Here is a 19,730-nt window from a genome sequence, read left to right as displayed (position 1 = left end):
TTCCGATAAATGAGGACAGAGTGTATAGTACTAGCCACGTTCTTGGCGAGACAAGAAAACTCATTGGCATGAATTCGGCACCTCTTTAATAGCAGAAGCCGCTATGCAGCAAAATTTTTATTGAAAATTTTAGATGTAGTTATAACCTCAAAAAATAATTCAGGTGAAAAGAGCGGGCGCCGGACGCTGTGGCCGAACGGTTTTAGGCGCTTCAGTCCGGAACCGCGCTGCTGCTACGGTCGCACAGAGGCCTCATGGTATCCACCACACCCTAAGAAGTTAAAATCTGGCCTACTTCATACATAGAATAGATTCTAACCTAACCTAAGCTAGCCTAACCTCCTTTGACCCTGGCAAAAACTGACGGAGGAGATCGGACGCACTATGACCACGCTATCGGCCGGTGTTACCAGGCGACCTCTGGCGACAGTGTCTGAGTTGTCGTTGCCACTGTGAACGCAGCTAACATAGGCACAGTATGAAGCGCTAGGCATCAACTGCTAATAGAAATTTTAGAAAATGTGAAACACGAGACTTGAAACAAAAAAAATGTAAAATATCCTACTACCAGTAGTGCAAAATCTCTTGTAGATGAAGCAACAACAAATTATTTACTGCAATATTAACGAAACACTTTCTGTAGTTCGGTCTGTATGTGTGTGTGTGTGTGTGTGTGTGTGTGTGTGTGTGTGTGTGTGTGTGTGTATACCAAAATCTAGAACATTTTTGGATGAACAAGTAAATAATGAATTACGATACAATCAGTATCTTAGAAAGCAGTCTTGCAGTTAGTAGAAGTATTTTCTTAGGCAACATATTCACATAATCGATCCTGAGCAGGGAGCGCTCTTATTTATAATAAATAACATTGAGTATTGTAGATCATACTTCTGTAAATTAATAACAAAGTCTCATAATCTTTTAGAAAGATATAAATGAAAAAAAAGCCAGAAGCCAGCCTGCTATATTTTCCTTCAGTTCTCGGCACTGTCTATTACGCTACGGTTTTAACATTGCAGCAGTGCCTAATTCCTGTACTACACAATGTAAAGGGCGGCCAGAAACAGACTGAAAAGCTTGTAAAGGTTCTGCTAGGGAGTTTGTGCTGAAAAATAATCGTTAAGAAAAAAATTCGACACGTTGCTCGTTTACGAGTTAATTAGCATTGAAGTTAGCCAATCACGCCACTGTGCGCACAAATTTAAGTGAGCCGCCAGATACAATTAGCGTTAGTCGTTCTGAGAGGATGGATGATAGCGCAGGAATCTGCTCAGCCTTTGGCTCATGTTCGATCCTTACTACCGTCCCATGTCCAATTTTTGTATCGCTCTCTTGTTCCGTTTTAGGAAACCAAAGGACACGTTTAGCGACACCGTCTCTGGCAGGTCGCTTGAATTTGCACGGTCCACGGCCAGACTGGCTAACTTCAGTGCTAATTAACTCGTAAACTGGCATAACGGATTTTTTAACAGTTATTTCTCAGCACAAACTATCCAGCAACACCGTCAGAAAATTTTCAGACTGTTTTTGGATGTGAGGCCCGTCAGTTATGCAAAACACCGTTTTTCTCATGGGTACTGAGAAAAATGGTGTTTTGCATAACTGGCGGACCTCACATCCAAAAATTTTTAACTGCATACACGGCCAATACAAGGAGCTGCAAATCAAAAAGATGCATATTTTCAGACTGTTTCTGACAGGTTGTCCCAGGAGGAGTAGTCGCTATTCAGGAATAAGACAGGAAAGCTCCTTTGAAGCAAAAATCTTCTTGTGGACATATTCCCGATACCGAACTGTTTCCTAAATGGAACGCATTTAATGTGCATTGTTATTTATTTTCTGTATTATTCTGTACATTGTCGGGTGAAAATGTGTACACTCGTACAAAAGTTAATAAACATTACAACATGCGTTTTACGAAGTATCAGTTGAAAAATACACGTCTTTAACACATTCGCCTCTAATCGTTTCCAGCCGGCCGCTGGTGGCCGAGCGGTTCTGGCGCTACAGTCTGGAACCGCGCGACCGCTACGGTCGCAGGTTCGAATCCTGCCTCGGGCATGGATGTGTGTGTTGTCCTTAGGTTAGTTAGGTTTAAGTAGTTCTAAGTTCTAGGGGACTTATGACCTAAGCAGTTGAGTCCCATAGTGCTCAGAGCCATTTGAACCATTTTTTTTCTAATCGTTTCCACACAAGTCACATTAAAGCTGTTGTACAATTCACAATAAATGTTCGAATGCTACATTTTCAACTTCAGTGCACTTGTGTTCTCTTTGGAGAACATGTTGCGTTACTTGTCTGAGTGTCTGCACTTTCCCTAAAGGGGGCAGCAGCGTCCATGATGCGACCAAGCAACTTCAACTTTCGTTTGCCCATCTCAGACTTGATTCAACCCCATAGACAAAACACTAATGGCGACCTTTGTGCCAAGTTAACTGTACTACCACAACCAAACCAGCAATTATGGTAGTATGGATTGACGAATGCCCTCACACGTCTGGTACAATTGGGAGGGGCTCCATCATCCTGGACGTGTATGCGTGCCGAAAGGAACGTGCCAAGGTGTTCAACAAACGGATTTTCTAAAAAATGCAAGCAATTCTGTCCCATCATTCGCTCTTCTACACGACTGGACCTATCAAAAAAATGGTTCAAATGGCTCTGAGCACTATGGGACTCAACATCTTAGGTCATAAGTCCCCTAGAACTTAGAACTACTTAAACCTAACTAACCTAAGGACATCACACACACCCATGCCCGAGGCAGGATTCGAACCTGCGACTGTAGCAGTCCCGCGGTTCCGGACTGCAGCGCCAGAACCGCTAGACCACCGCGGCCGGCAACTGGACCTATCAAATAACCGGAAAACAAATGTACATCTCGGAGACCATCCGAAATAGGACACATCCCCATATGAAGCTTTTTGCTTCAAATGAGCATTCCTGTCATATCGCTAATATTGAACCTTCCTCTCGGGGACACCCTGCATACGAATGTCTAAAGACTTTAATAGCAAACGTCATTATTTCATATTTAACTACAAACATCAAAAAAAGTTTTGCATCACCTCGGTTCCGAGAGTACCGGAACCGGTACAGAAAATTGGAGTAGAGATCAACTTAAACATAATTTCCGCCCTTTATTACTCATGGAGACCACACACTGCGTGTTGCACCACCATACAGCAAGACAATCAGAGGTGGCGGTCCAGATTGCTGTACACACCGGTACCTCTAATACCTAATAGCACGTCCTCTTGCATTGATGAATGCCTGTATTCATCGTGGCATTCTATCCACAAGTTTGTCAAGGCACTCTTGGTCCATATTGTCCCGCTCCTCAACAGTTATTCGGCGTAGATCTCTCAGAGTGGTTGGTGGGTCACGTCGTCTATAAACAGCCCTTTTGAATCTATGTCAGACATGTTCGATAGGGTTCATGTCTGGAGAACATGCTGGCCACTCTACTCGAGCGATGTCGTTATCCTGCAGGAAATCATTGGCAAGATGTGCATGAGGGTGGCGCCAATTGTCGTCCATGAAGACGAATGCCTAATATGCTGCCGATATGGTTTCACTATCGGTCGGAGGATTGCATTCACGTATCGTACAGCCGTTACGGCGTCTTCCATGACCACTTGCGGCTTACTTCGGCCCCACGTAATGTCATCCGAAAACAGCAGGAAACCTACACCTTGCTGCACTCGCTGGACAGTGTGTCTAAGGCGTTCAGCCTGACCGGGTTGCCTCCAAACACGTCTCCGACCATTGACTGATTGAAGGCATATGCGACACTCATCGGTGAAGAGAACGTGAGTGGTCCATTTGGCATGTTTTTCGGCCCATTTTCACCGCGCTGCATGGTGTGGTTACAAAGATGGGCTTCGCCATGGACGACGGGAGTGAAGTTGCGCATCATGCGGCCTACTGCGCACAGTTTGAGTTGTAACACGACGTTCTGTGGCTGCACGAAAAGCATTATTCAAGATGTTAGAGTTGCTGTCAGGGTTCCTCCGAGCCATAATCCATAGGTAGCGGTCATCCACTACAGAAGTAGCCCTTGGGCGACCTGAGCGGGACATGTCATCGACAGTTACTGTCTCTTTGTATCTCCTCCATGTCCGAACAACATCGCTTCGGTTCACTCTGAGACGCCTGGACACTTCCCTTGTTGAGAGCCCTTCCTGGCACAAAGTAACAATGCGAACGCGATTAAACCGCGGTATTAACCGTCTAGGCATGGTTGAACTACAGACAACACGAGCCGTGTACCTAATTCCTGGTGTAATGACTGGAACTGATCGGCTGTCAGGCCCCCTCTGTCTAATACGCGCTGCCCATGCATATTTTTTTTTTTTTTACATTTGGGCGGGTTTAGTGACATCTCTGAACAGTCGAAGGGACTGTCTTTCATCCAATATCCACAGTCAACCTCTATCTTAAGGAGTTCTGGGAACCGGGATGATGAAAAACGTTTTTTCATGTGTGTATAACAAACTGTACCAAAAACGAAACGTTTTGCTAAATAATCAATATATCGTAGCATTGACGCCGGCCGGTGTGGCCGAGCGGTTCTAGGCGCTTCAGTCTACGGTCGCAGGTTTGAATCCTGCCTCGGGCATGGATTGTTTGATGTCCTTAGGTTAGTTAGGTTTAAATAGTTCTAAGTTCTGGGGGACTGATGACCTCAGATGTTAAGTCCCATAGTGCTCAGAGTCATTATTTTTATTGTAGCGCTGAAACGCCCTACTCAAATAAAACAATATTTGTAATACGAAAACCATTAAATACGATCTCTTTAACATCCGATGAGTACACCGCCGTCATTTTAATACAACAAATAGTACTAAAAACATTAGTTTTCGACAGATCATCAATGCGCCGATTGTTTCAAGAAACTTATGTTCGCAGGACGTGCGTTATAAAACCACCAAATGCAGATTCCAACTCCGTATGACTTTATCCAATATGGCATTTCCCATGTTCTGCTTGCGACGTAAAACCGATGTTGCATCTCATTGGCCACGTTCATTTTCACGAGGCACACACTTCGCATTCTAGTGGAACGTGAAGATCCATACTGTGACTTTACAAAATTCGATCAGCTTTGACGCAACGTAAGAGGACGACTTTATGCTCCCTGAGCGCTAGGTAGTCGATGTTGTAGCCGTCGCCAATGAACTAGTAACGTATTGTCGCCTCTCTGAACGGCCGTGTTGCGGACGACAGCGGTCAACTGACTTCCACGATAACCACTGGACCGCAGACTCACTCGTGAGCAAACGAACATAGAGGCAGGACTTAATTTCGAGCGGAACACGTCGAGCGGGCGTTCCGGCATCTCCCAGGGAATTTTTTCAACTCACTGGAACATGTCGGGCACGGAGATTGTAAATAGCATCATATCGCAACGTAACTACACTAAAGCACCCTACAAACTGGTATAGGCATGCATATTCAAATACGGAGATACATAAATAAGCACAATACCGCGCTGTCATCGGCAACGGCTATATAAGAAAACACGTGTCTGGCGCAGTTGTTATATAGGTTACAGCTGCTACAATGGCGGGTTGTCAAGATTTAAGTGAGTCTGGACGCGGTATTATAGTCAGCGGACGTGCGATGGTACACGCCATCTCCGAGGTAGCGATGAAGTGGGGATTTTCGCAAGTGTACCGTGAATATCAGGAATCCGGTAAAACATCAAATCTCTGACATCGCAGAATGAAACACGAGACTTGAAACAAGAAAAGATCCTGCAAGAACGGGACCAACGACGACTGAGAGAATCGTTCAACGTGACAGAAGTGCAACTATTCCGAAAATTGCTGCAGATTTCAGTGCTGGGCCATCAAAAAGTGTCAGCTTGCGAACCATTCAACGAAACATCATCGATATGGGCTTTCGGAGCCGAAGAGCCGTTGGTCTACCCATCATGACTGCAGGACACGAAGCTTTACGCCTCGTCTATGCCCGCCAACACCGACATTGGACTCTTGATGACTGGAAACATGTTGCCTGGTCGGACGAGTCTCGTTTCAAATTGTATCGAGGAGATGGATGTGTACGTGTATGGAGACAACCTCGTGAATCCATGGACACTGCATGTCAGCAGGGGACTGTTGAAGCTGGTGGACGCTCTGTAATGGTGTGGAGCGTGTGCAGTAGGAGTGATATGTGACCCCTGATACGTCTAAATACGACTTAGACATGTGCCAAGCATGTAAGCATCCTGTCTGTTCACCTACATCCATTCACGTCCATTGTGCATTCCGATGGGCAAGGGCAATTCCAGCAGGACAATGCGATATGCCACATGTCCCGAACTGCTACAGAGTGGCTCCAGGATCACTCTTCTAAGTTTAAACAGTTCCGCTGGCCACCGAACTCGCCAGACATGAACATTATTGAGCATATCTGGGATGCCTTGCAACGTACTGTTCAGAAGAGATCTCCACCCCCTCGTACTCTTACGGATTTATGGACAGCCCTGCAGGATTTATGACGTCATTTCTCTCCAGCACTACTTCAGACATTAGTCGAGTCCATGCCACGTTGTGTTGCGTCACTTCTGCATGCTTACGGGGGCCCTACACGGTATTAGGCAGGTGTACCTGTTTCTTTGGCTATTCAGTGTATAATTTGCCGCTGCGCCGGCACCCTTGAACGTGACAACGGGTGACCATCGTAATGCTATGGGCAGGGGCGTGGGGCGAGACACTGTGTGAGTGTGTGTGTGTGTGTGTTTGTGTGCTTGTGTGTGTGTATACAATACACAATTTGAGCTTCATTCCGAATTTGTGATTGACCCTTACCTTTTGTTTGTGATTGCCACCTACCTCACAGCTCTAGTAGCAAGCCGAGGCCTAATTTTATGTGTGTCAGTCAGAAATAAGTAACGGAAGCAATATTTGCAGAGAAGCGTCTGTATTTTCTGCTTTCAAGAAATATTATTTCTTCAGCGTAACAATTTATGCCTTAGCTGCTGATCAATTGCGCGCAAGGCGCACGCTGTCTTCCGAGCCGAAACGTTAACACCCTTCCCATCACGTCCGTGGCGCTCAAGAACTTTTCCTCCTTCCCTGCCCCGCACCTTTGTTAGAACACACGTCGACGCTCACCATAGCTGGGGTTAACTTACCGACTTGTGTCAATATTGTTAGAGCCAAACTAGGGAGCAAAGTGATCCTGCTGTGGGGACAGCACCTATTGTTGGTATTAAATCCTATGATTTCATTGATTTGGTTATAAGGAATTACGTTTTAAAAACCTGAATTTTAGAATAGTATTTTGTAAAAAATTGTATCTCATTGTAAGTTTTATCACAGTTTTTCAAAAATCGAAATTTTTTATTTTTATGGATTGGGGTGTGGTGCTGGGGGGTGAGGGGGAGAGGTTGCTATGTGGTCGAAGAGTTGCATTACGCTATTTAAAATCTGTGTCTCTTCTTCCATTCGTTAAAGTCATTTTTCTATAAAACATCTTTGAGGGTTAACCAATATAAACACTTCATATTCACAAGTAACAGAGAAAACTAAACCGTGCAATAGAGGACTGTAACCGTCACGAAGTCATAAACGAGACATTATTTGACAAAAATAAATAAAAATTGGCTAGAAATGCGTTAATACATCCAGTGTCTGTCGAGTCATAGTTCCTAAAACAGAAATTGCCTTTTACGTTTATCCCTTATTCGTCATCGAATTCCAGATGTGGAGTTTCCATGTAGGAATTAAAGCACTACGAAATGGAACAGCTTGTGACAAAGATCTAGATAATGGGATCACCTTTGCTTTTCGTTCTGGAGTACTACAGCGCGGATATAATGAAAATGATGTTGAGTGTCCGTGTGTGGCCCTTGTCAAATGTGCATACCGTACAATTCTGCTGTGTTTTAATCGGCCACATCCGCGCAGCATCTGCTATGTTACCAAGTGATACGTTTGTCTATATCAGATGTAAAAAGTAGAGTGCTACTGTCTCCCGCTAAAACAACCAACCTCATTCCAATGTGATGTTATCACCAAACGGCAGGCCAGCTGTAGCGTCCCACCCACCGTCATGATTTAGGTTGCCGTGGCGTCGCTAAAGGAGTGCCGTACAGGTTCCTTCCTCTCCTTGAAGACTGACCTCCCTCCAGTGAAGCAACTTTAAACCTTCCTTCATCTAATGTCACCGTATTTGTATTCAATCGATACTTACAGGGTGGAGAAAAACAACCACTAAGGTCAGAGTGGGGTAGGGAACTTCAAACTGGGCAAAACTACTCAAGAACTATAGGTCGGAACCGGACCGTTTTGTAGGTACAGACACGAAACGACAGTTACTCAGCGACGAGTGCGCGCAAGATTGTCCTGTAAACGAGCATGCCCAGGTCTACCTAGCAGAGGTGAGCACGCGTCGGACTTTTACATTAAGAACTGCACATCTAGACTCCCTGGGAAGCCATCGAGGCATCCACACCAAAACTGATAAACAGCATCGATATTCTTCTACCGACATCTCACCACTTGGAACACGTGGGATCAGTCGCCCCAGAAATATACCATCGCATTCGAGTTCGTCGGACCGTCATCGAGAAGCCCCACTGCAAACAATTCGCAGAAGGGCTTATGGGGAGGTTTACTATCTTTTGGTTCAAAAAATCGATTTTTAATTGCATTTTTGGACCCATAAAAGTGTTTAGAATTCACACCTGAAACGGTTTTTCCGAATACGGAACGGAAATGTTTGTTATTCGTGGTTGAACAAAACAATGCACCTGCCTGAAATCGGCCTTTTTCACGCACCAGTTTTTTTCGGGAATTTCGACTCTGTAGCCGCGAAAGATTAATCTATGTGCTTGTCCACGACTAAAACTGATAAAGTGATCAAGGAGCTTACAACGTTGCGGCTTGGCAACCCGACGGCATTCCAATTCCGTGGAAGACGTGAAGAAGGCAATTTGGGCAATGTACACTCCTGGAAATGGAAAAAAGAACACATTGACACCGGTGTGTCAGACCCACCATACTTGCTCCGGACACTGCGAGAGGGCTGTACAAGCAATGATCACACGCACGGCACAGCGGACACACCAGGAACCGCGGTGTTGGCCGTCGAATGGCGCTAGCTGCGCAGCATTTGTGCACCGCCGCCGTCAGTGTCAGCCAGTTTGCCGTGGCATACGGAGCTCCATCGCAGTCTTTAACACTGGTAGCATGCCGCGACAGCGTGGACGTGAACCGTATGTGCAGTTGACGGACTTTGAGCGAGGGCGTATAGTGGGCATGCGGGAGGCTGGGTGGACGTACCGCCGAATTGCTCAACACGTGGGGCGTGAGGTCTCCACAGTACATCGATGTTGTCGCCAGTGGTCGGCGGAAGGTCCACGTGCCCGTCGACCTGGGACCGGACCGCAGCGACGCACGGATGCACGCCAAGACCGTAGGATCCTACACAGTGCCGTAGGGGACCGCACCGCCACTTCCCAGCAAATTAGGGACACTGTTGCTCCTGGGGTATCGGCGAGGACCATTCGCAACCGTCTCCATGAAGCTGGGCTACGGTCCCGCACACCGTTAGGCCGTCTTCCGCTCACGCCCCAACATCGTGCAGCCCGCCTCCAGTGGTGTCGCGACAGGCGTGAATGGAGGGACGAATGGAGACGTGTCGTCTTCAGCGATGAGAGTCGCTTCTGCCTTGGTGCCAATGATGGTCGTATGCGTGTTTGGCGCCGTGCAGGTGAGCGCCACAATCAGGACTGCATACGACCGAGGCACACAGGGCCAACACCCGGCATCATGGTGTGGGGAGCGATCTCCTACACTGGCCGTACACCACTGGTGATCGTCGAGGGGACACTGAATAGTGCACGGTACATCCAAACCGTCATCGAACCCATCGTTCTACCATTCCTAGACCGGCAAGGGAACTTGCTGTTCCAACAGGACAATGCACGTCCGCATGTATCCCGTGCCACCCAACGTGCTCTAGAAGGTGTAAGTCAACTACCCTGGCCAGCAAGATCTCCGGATCTGTCCCCCATTGAGCATGTTTGGGACTGGATGAAGCGTCGTCTCACGCGGTCTGCACGTCCAGCACGAACGCTGGTCCAACTGAGGCGCCAGGTGGAAATGGCATGGCAAGCCGTTCCACAGGACTACATCCAGCATCTCTACGATCGTCTCCATGGGAGAATAGCAGCCTGCATTGCTGCGAAAGGTGGATATACACTGTACTAGTGCCGACATTGTGCATGCTCTGTTGCCTGTGTCTATGTGCCTGTGGTTCTGTCAGTGTGATCATGTGATGTATCTGACCCCAGGAATGTGTCAATAAAGTTTCCCCTTCCTGGGACAATGAATTCACAGTGTTCTTATTTCAATTTCCAGGAGTGTATTTCCACAAGTGTTCGACGGATGACCACCCACACCACAAACATTGTCTGGCTGGGGAAACTAGCTGGTGCAAGTAACGCATTGCCGAGGCTACCAGACATTTGGACGATTATCAACACGATCAGCCGCTCTCCAAAGAAGTTCAAAAAGTGATTCATCCGATCTACGAGACCCTTTCGGAGGACAAGTTACCAGTGCTTGGGAGGAAACACACAAAATTCAAATGAGAGTCTGAACGCGTGTGTTTCGAAATTAGCCCCCAATCAATTGCATTTTGGTGCGAAGACTGTGGAGATTGCGACTTTCCTGGCAGTGAGCAGCTTCAACGAAGGGTATTCAGCTATTCTGAAGACCATGACAGCGATGGACGTCACCCTGGGATTGTATTCGACGTAGTTCGCCAAGCATGCGGACGACCACCGGATTCAAGCGGCCGAAAACCGCTTGTCACCGGCCGTACGAGCGGCTTTGGAGCAGCGCAGGATGGCTCAGATCGAGCAGAACGCCCTCTATGAGGATGAGGAAGGACTAGTTTATGGAGCCGGAAAAGCAGATTGAGCGTAAGTTGCATAATATTGCATTTATATGTAGTCAAAACTTCAAACGCGTTTTTCTCTAAATGACTTTTTTTTATCGCGCGGTATGATAACTCAAATCTACTGAACCGATTGGCATGATTCTTTGTTTCCGACGAAGTGAATTAAATTGTCTAGGAGTTGCACCACTTTTATTCCGATCTATCAACTATAAATATTTTTACTTGCCGACGAAGTAGAAAAATCGATCAAAAACACCCTATTTTTGTACAAATTGCCACCATTTTGTTTCCTATGGTCCAAATAACTTAAGCGAGGTACAACTCCTAAAGAATCTCATATACTTTGCTAACGTCAACTCAATTTTGATTTCAGGCGAGCCGGCTGACCTGTGACATACCGCGCGTGGAGGTCTACATCGAAATTTTGTTTCGTTCCGACGGCACTTCCGCCTTTGATTTTCCACGTTTCCGGTCGAAAAAATTCCAGTTTGTATAGGAAATATCAGTTAACATTTTGAGTAAATTTGACATTGATATCTATAAGACAACCCGAGAGAGAAATTCTCAAAGAACATGCTTTTTTCGGGCCGAAGATAGTGAACCTCCCCTTAAGGACGCAGGAAGCCTGCAGCCATTTGTACGATTCAATAACGAGCAAATTACCCTTTTTCCTAAAAATCAGGAAGTCAAACGAAGTAGAGGAAGCAATTTTTCAAGAACCTCGCACGCACACACACACACACACACACACACACACACACACACAGACACGCACAAAATAATAATTCAACTGTCACTTCTTCGAAAATGTCAACTTTGTAACGATGTTATAGGAATAATTTCCAACACTTGGTATAAAACAGGAGACTTTAGGAAAAAAAGACTAAAATATAACTGTATTCCTTTTCCCTGTTGTCTTATTCGCACTAACTGATTTACTGTATTGTTAGAATAGAAATACAGACATTATCTGTTCCGTTGGCAAACGTTAAACATAAACGTTAAACACATTGTTAGTAACATTGGACCTTATGGTACCTTCTGCCAACTATCTTACTGCAGTGGCATTACGGTACTTACGGTAATAGTCAAGCTTCATCCAGTGAACGTCACAGAAAATTCGCGTCCAACGTAACCACATACGGCTAGGATTTGAAAGTTTACCTAGCGCTGTCTGTTCACCTGAAACCGTTATTTTCAGTTAATCTAATTAGTAACTGCCGTATGTAGCATAAGAGGTATTAGCTGGTGCAAATTGGTTTAAATACACACACATATGTGCGCTCGTCGCTGACTGGCTGTCGTTCTAGCGAAGCAACTCCATAACGTTGCGTTTACGACCTCGGGTTATTTGGATAATTTTTCTCCATATCCCTAGCCGTTTCTGAATTTACTATCAAGTTGTTTTTCTCCAACGTGTGTATGTTACCCATGGACAAGTAAAGAGTAAGGATGCAAAAGAGAAATCGATGCTATTGTAACAGTGCATAACAGCGCCGAATGTTCCAAGCCACCGCTCCAGCATAACGCCATACGTCAGGGTCCAGTATATAGGAACGACGACTATCTGGCAGTAACCAATGTTATTAGCAAAAACTGAACGCCCATCAGTGCTATGACAGATGAACTATGTGAAACCTGGCGAAAATATACGACAATACACCTGAAATCTGGTTTCGCTGGATAGAGCGGATCAGGTTATGGTTGTGGAGGAGACCGTATTCAGTTACTGTCAGTTGCACAAAACACACAAACTTTTATTTTCCTAAGAAGCACTTAATTTCACATTGCCTTAAAAGGATCAAAATAAAACAATATGGTTGAAGGCCTAGTTAGGGAAACTTGAGGTACCTCCTGGGCCGAAGGCCCAAAACCACACCAAAAACAAGAACGGCTCAAGGCCTGAACACAAGTTATAAAATTTGCTTTAAAGAATACACGCAGCTGAAGGCCTTACTTAAAAAGTATTTCACGTAAATACTCGGCTGAAGGTCACGCACTGGACATTGAACAACTCAGGGCTTAAGGCCTGGATAACAAGAATTTCAGATAGAACAAACTTTCGAAATTTTAATTTAAGTCGGCTGAAGGCCAAATTTTAAAATTAAAACAAACTAAAATAATAGATAGCTGCAGGTCTCACACAGTACTTCAGAGTAAAATGAAAATCACAATCTAAAACCAACAGAGCAGTGGTGCTCAGAAGTGTTCGAAGGGTTGGCCTGAGGAGGTAGCTCTAACATAAGGTCGGGTGAGATAGGCGTTTAAATAATAGGATGGCAACCTGACCCAGGGATGGCTGAAGGACCAACCAACAAACTAATCAATTCCCTTCTGGCCGACCACAGGCACGACAACGGAAAGTATCAGTCGAGGACGAAGATACCAGCAGCACTACGTCTTCAAAATTGGCGTCTAAAAACAGCCAAGGCACAATAACCGCTCTAAGGAAAAAAAATGAACAAACTAAAATGCTGTCGAACTACATGCTTCACCGGAAAGCATCAACACGGCGAGGAAAAACACACTGACGGAAAACTACGCTAACGACCAGGGCAGATAATGGGGCGTTAACGGCCACAAGGCAGCAAATACCGCTGGTGCACTTCACTGATAAGCAACAACCAATTTAATAGTTAAAGACCATACAGGAAGAGGGCTGCAAAATTTCGCTGACTCCAACACACCATATGTTTCTGCTAGCTGGAACATGCCAGGAAGATATAACCAGCAATGAACGAAGAGATGTCACAGCAGTTGAGGTTTCATAACAGGTTAACTGATCACTCAGCTTCAGTGTCCAGGTTCGGTGGGCAACGAACTTTGTAGCTCTCGCAGCTAGTGCCTCACAATCTGACCGTGCGTGCAATCCGCCAGCGCTCCCGGCCTGACCTCACGCCACAGAGACTTCCTCGCTGCTCTGTCCCAACCGACTGACTGCCACACACACCACCACCACACCGAAATATAGCGGCCACAGCAAAGATGGTACAGCAGTACTAGTATCGATAAGCGCTGCTGCTGCCACTGATGGAGGCAAGTCAGTAACTCATTATGGTAGTAACTCAAGGAGAAATAAAGACGCCACTCGATTGGGACAAAATACCAAAGAACAAACGGCATCAACGCGAGCCAGCCACAGTTCAACGCCAGATCCACACACATTTACACTCTCATAAACTATCTGCTCAAAAGTATCTGGGCACTCCACTGTAATGCGAAATTGACCTCTACATACCAAGAGAGGTCGATCCGTTAGTATAAAAGAAGGCAGTGAGTATTTTGTTGTCAGTAGAGAAGCAGTAACAAAGGGAACAACCTCAGGTAAACCAAGAAGAGGCAGTCCTCATGCAGGCTATTTAAGGACAGCGACCATAGAGTATTGAGGAAGGTGGCTGCAAAAAATCGTATCAACTCAGCGCAAGGAATCACTCATGAATTCAAAGTGCTACCAGCAATCCTGCAAGTACAACGACTGTGCGTACAGAGTTAAAAAGAATGGGGTGCAATGATCGAGCTGCTCTCCATGAGCCACACGTTTCTGTAGTCAGTCCAAAGCGACGCTTGACCTGATTACAAAGCTGCGCCACGAGACAATTGGTGTCTGGAAACGACTGATTTGTAAAGATGAACCGCGCTGTACCCTGTGGCAATCCGATGGAAGGCTGTGGGTTTGGTGATTGCCTAGAGAACATTATCTGTCATCAAGTGAAGCGCTAACAGTTAAGTATTAAGGACAACGTGTTACATTGTGGGGTGTTTTTCGTGGTTAGGGTGTGGACCCCTTACAGCACTTAAGAAAACGCAATACGGAAAGCTATGAACACATTTTACAGCGTTGTGTATCGCATAGTGTAGAGAAGCAGTTCGAGGACTATGATTATATGTGTTAGCATGCCACTGAACCGTGAAGTAAAGCAGCATCTGTGAGGCAATGGTTTGTGGACGACAACAGTCGTGAAATGGACTGGCCTGCCCACAGTTCCGACCTCAAACCAATGGAACACCTTGGGGATGAGTTAGAACGTTTACACAGTTGCAGATCCCAGCTTCCATCATCACTACTTTATCTGCCTTCGGCTCTTGAGGAAGAATAGGCTGCCACTCCTCCAAAGACATTCAGACACTTCATCGATTTCAAGCCGTTGTGAATTGGAATGGTGGACACATCAGACATTAATGTCCACTAATAGGTGTCCAGATACTTCTGAACAATGTGAAAAGCGTACGTTCAGCAAGCAAAGGGCATGAGTCGTCGATCACTGTTGAAAAGGCAACGGAGAACCACAGTCGCTCAGACATCGTCCGTTGGTGCAGTCATCAGCGTCGGTCAGAGTCATTGCCGTACAGTCCTGCACCTATCACGGATAACCGTGAGATTCGAACTGGAAGCCTGCTACTCTTTTACTGATTGCCGTAGCTGGACGCCGCCGGCCAAACTTCGAGGGCTGGATTTCGCTTCCTGGGTGCCACGGTAACGCAGAGGCTTTGTCAAGCACATAACGCACGTGGCGAGACCACAGCGTCTGTGCACACCATCCCCCGCCCGGAAGAGAGAGCGAGAAAACTGATTCTTTAATTCTGACCACAGTTTCGAGTTCCCAATAAAATTCTGAGTAAATTCGTACCAAACACAGACCAGTCTGTTAATTAATTAAGAAGTCGTCAGTATCAGTTAATCATTTAATACTACTAAACAAATTTTCCCAGGTCCGCAGACATTACAGAGGAATTGTGTGCATACAGTGTACACAGAAAGTCCCGTAGAGAGGAGAGAGTACATAATATTTTGAACAGGAACCCGTATCCGGAAACGTCATCCAAGTCTACAGAGCGTCAGACTTATAAGGCGCCGGCGCTGTAAAAGTATGTATAAATAGGGTAATCTCGTGATGATGTTAGGGACTCTCAGGGTTGGTGGATACGGATAAATGTATCAGATTAGATTAGATTAATACTTGTTCCATAGATCATGAATACGACACTTCGTAATGATGTGGAACGTGTCAGGTTAATAAATGATGTCTGTACAAGATAATACATTACACAAAATATTGCATGACACTAATGTTTAAAGTTGTTGTTGCTGTTTTTTTTTGTTTGTTTTTTTTCCCTTAATTTATATCTAAAAATTCAGCCAATGAGTAGAAGGAGTTGTCATCTAGAAATTCTTTTAATTTATTTTTAAATGTTAGTTGGCTATCTGTCAGGCTTTTGATGCTGTTTGGTAGGTGACCAAAGACTTTTGTGGCAGCATAATTTATCCCTTTCTGTGCCAAAGTCAGATTTAACCCTGCATAGTGAAGATCGTCCTTTCTCCTGGTGTTATAGCGATGCACACAGCTATTACTTTTGAACTGGGTTGGATTATTAACAACAAATTTCATAAGTGAATATATATACTGTGAGGTTACTGTGAGAATCCCTAGATCCTTAAATAGATGTCTGCAGGATGACCGTGGGTGGGCTCCAGCAATTATTCTGATTACATGTTTTTGAGCAATGAATACAATTTGAAGTAAGGGTCCCTCTACCAGAAACGAACGAGTCAAAGGTTACAAGCGAAAATCATTCTGACACCACTGACAGTGGAGTCCATGTACCAGTACCGTTGATGCCAAGAATGTAGGGTATGCGACTTTCATAGGTGGTAGTATGGATCCAAACAAGAAACAATGCCTGGTAAACATGGGTTCTAAAATCCATTCCTGAGGAGCTACGAGGACTTGGTCATCTTCGCCAACGTGAAACACATCTCAAAGAAGTGCGCATAGCTTGTAAGGTATACATTTTAGAGCCTATGTTCAGATACCTTTTTTTCCTGTTTTGGTCCATAATACCACCTCTGAAACTTGTATACCCTGCATTCCTAGCAAAAACAGTACTGGTAAATGTATGCCACTGTCAGAGGTATCAGAATGACTTTTGTTTGTAATTTTCGACTCGTTTGTTTCCGTTCAGTGACCCTTACTTCTAAGTGATACGTTTGTCACCGAATCACTTTGTATACAGGGTGGTCCATTGATCATGACCGGGCCAAATATCTCACGAAATAAGCGTCAAACGAAAAAACTACAAAGAACGAAACTTGTCTAGCTTGAAGGGGGAAACCAGATGGCGCTATGGTTGGCCCGCTAGATGGCGCTGCCATAGGTCAAACGGATATCAACTGCGTTTTTTAAAATAGGAACCCCCATTTTTTATTACATATTACCCGTTTTGCGTCCGCCCCTCTACACATCGTTATCTGACCTGCTGCCAAGGGGAAAATTTGCATTAATGGCCTGCTATTGCCACATGTTCTTGAAGGTACTACCGAACAAAGAACATACGGCTTGTAATAGCTATATTGTTAGTCTGCACACTGACGTAAATACTGATGTAATGTTGTTCAGTACACCGTCCTCAATCACCAGTAGAGATATCTGCACTTATTGGCCAACTTTCAGTTTATGTACGGTATATATGTATTTGTGTGAAATTAGTCTGTATTGCCATTACTACCTGATGATGACGGAATATCTTAAAATATGGTCAAATATTAAGTAATGTAAGCAAGTTAATAAAACTTATCAGTGTGCTATTAATAAACTTAGCACTGAGAGGCCAAATATATTAATTTAACCGACTTTTTCGTTTTTAGAAGTGTTCCGCCTAAGGATGTACGTAAAATACCCTTCGAGTAATTCATGGCTGGATTTACACCTGGAATCGACCTCAAAGCTGATGAATTATGAAACGGAGGATCCGCAATCAGCTCACATATTGCAGCAAAGGATCACAGCAGAGCGTTTACGCACGTAGTGAAAGTTGCGTCCCTGCGCGCTGACTGGAATCCTGACCGCACGCTCCTCAGAGAGCCGATGCAGATTCCGACGGGCGCTCAAGAGCTTCCCTCAACGTCGGGTTGTCAGCAGGAAGGCTCCCACGGCGTTCATCTCACAGCCTCTTCTCGCGCGTACGCCCCCATTCGCCTCTTTCTCTGACACACACACACACACACACACACACACACACACACACACACACACACACGCTAGCCTCCTGACGTGCGGGCGGGATTACCACCTGCCTACGCCGGCAGATCGATCGGTGTTCGGGCCCCTTCCCTCGCACGGGCGCCGAAACAATGCCATTTATAGCCCGGGGGCCGATCAAAGTTTCAGCAGCCTCCGGAAAAGCGCAGCGGCCCCTCTGTTGGCGCGGATCGGCGCTCCGGCTGCCTCCTTCTACCAGCTCCCTGCATGCGCCTGCTGGCACCATGTGAGGCCTCGGTGTGGGGAATTCTCCACACCTGGCATCTGACCCTACCACGCCGCTTATTCACCAAAGACACCTATACTGCCGGACCACATTCATTAGCAAAACATACACATAGTCATCACTTAAACGTCTTTAGTACCACCCTCCCCGACAAAAAATTGAAGAAACCAGAATGGGAAGAGGAAGTTAAATGTGGGTGTGTGTGCGTGTTATTTCAGTGATTATAAACCGATTCAAATTTATGAAGAACTTTGTGGTATGAGCCAACTTACACAGTGAGGTGGCAAAAATCATGGCATCTCCTAATACCACGCCTGACCTCCGTTTGCCCGACATAGTGCAGCAACTCGAATTAGCATGGACTCAACAAGTCGTTGGAAGTCCCATGCGGAAATATTGAGCCACGCTGCCTCTCTAGCCATCCATAACTACGAAAGACTTGCCATCGCAGCATTTTGAGGACGAACTGACCTCTCTATTATGTCCTATAAATGTTCGATAGGATTCATGTCGGGCGATCTGAGTGGCCAAATCATTCGCTCGAACTGTCCAGTATGTTCGTCAAACCAGTCGCGAACACTTGTTGTTTGGGAACATGTGAAGTCTATGAAGTGCTACGAATCATCTCCAAGTGGCCGAACATTATCATTTCCAGCCAATGATCGGTTCACTTCGAGCAGAGAAGCCAGTCCATTCCATGTAAACACAGACCACACCATTACGGAGCCGTCACCAGCTTGCACAGCGCCTTGTTGACAGGTCCGTGGCTTCGTGGGGTCTGCGTTACACTCGAGACCTACCATCAGATCTTACCACCTGAAATCGGGACTCATATGACCAGGCCACGGTTTCCCAGTCGGCTAGGATCCATTCGACACTGTCAAGAGCCCAGGAGAGTCGCTGCAGACGATGTCATGCTGTCAACAAAGGCACTCGCATAGCTTGTCTGCTGCCGTAATTAAAGCCAAATTTCGCGCAGTACCCTAATGGATACTTTCGTCACACTCCCACTTCGATTTCACGCAGACTTACTTGTCTGTTTGCACTGACAGCTCTATGTAAACGGTGCTGTTCTCGCTCGTTAAGTGAAGGCCGTCGGCCACTGTATTGTTCGTGGTGAGCGGTAACGCCTGAAATGTGATATTCTCTGCACACTCTTAACGCTATGAATCTCGGAATATCCAATTTCGTAACGATTTCCGATATTTAATTTCCAATGTGCCTAGCTCCAACTACCATACCACGTTAAGAGTCTGTTAATTCCCGTCATGAGGCCATAATCACGTCGGAAACCATCTTACATGAATTACCCGACTACAAATGACAGCTTCGCCAATTCACTGTCCTTTTATACCTTGTGCACGCGACTCTACCGCCATATGTATACTGGCATATCGCTGTCCTATGACATTCTCACTCTGACGTCATCTACATCTGCGTGATTACTCTACTATTCACAAGAAAGTGCCTGGCAGAGGGTTTAATGAACCACCTTCTAGTTGTCTATCTACCGTTCCACTCTCGAACGGCACGCGGGAAAAACGAGC

General features: G+C 45.7%; 1 protein-coding gene across 1 annotated transcript in view; it reads left to right on the top strand.

The window, feature by feature from the left end:
• Nucleotides 1–19,730, top strand: part of LOC126252283 (potassium voltage-gated channel subfamily KQT member 1-like) — a 307,638-nt gene that overhangs the window by 84,154 nt on the left and 203,754 nt on the right. The window lies entirely within an intron of this gene.

The sequence above is a fragment of the Schistocerca nitens genome, chromosome 4 (genome assembly GCF_023898315.1).
Source record: "Schistocerca nitens isolate TAMUIC-IGC-003100 chromosome 4, iqSchNite1.1, whole genome shotgun sequence".
Classification (NCBI taxonomy): Eukaryota; Metazoa; Arthropoda; class Insecta; order Orthoptera; family Acrididae; genus Schistocerca; species Schistocerca nitens.
This window is presented reverse-complemented; position numbering and strand designations above follow the sequence as displayed.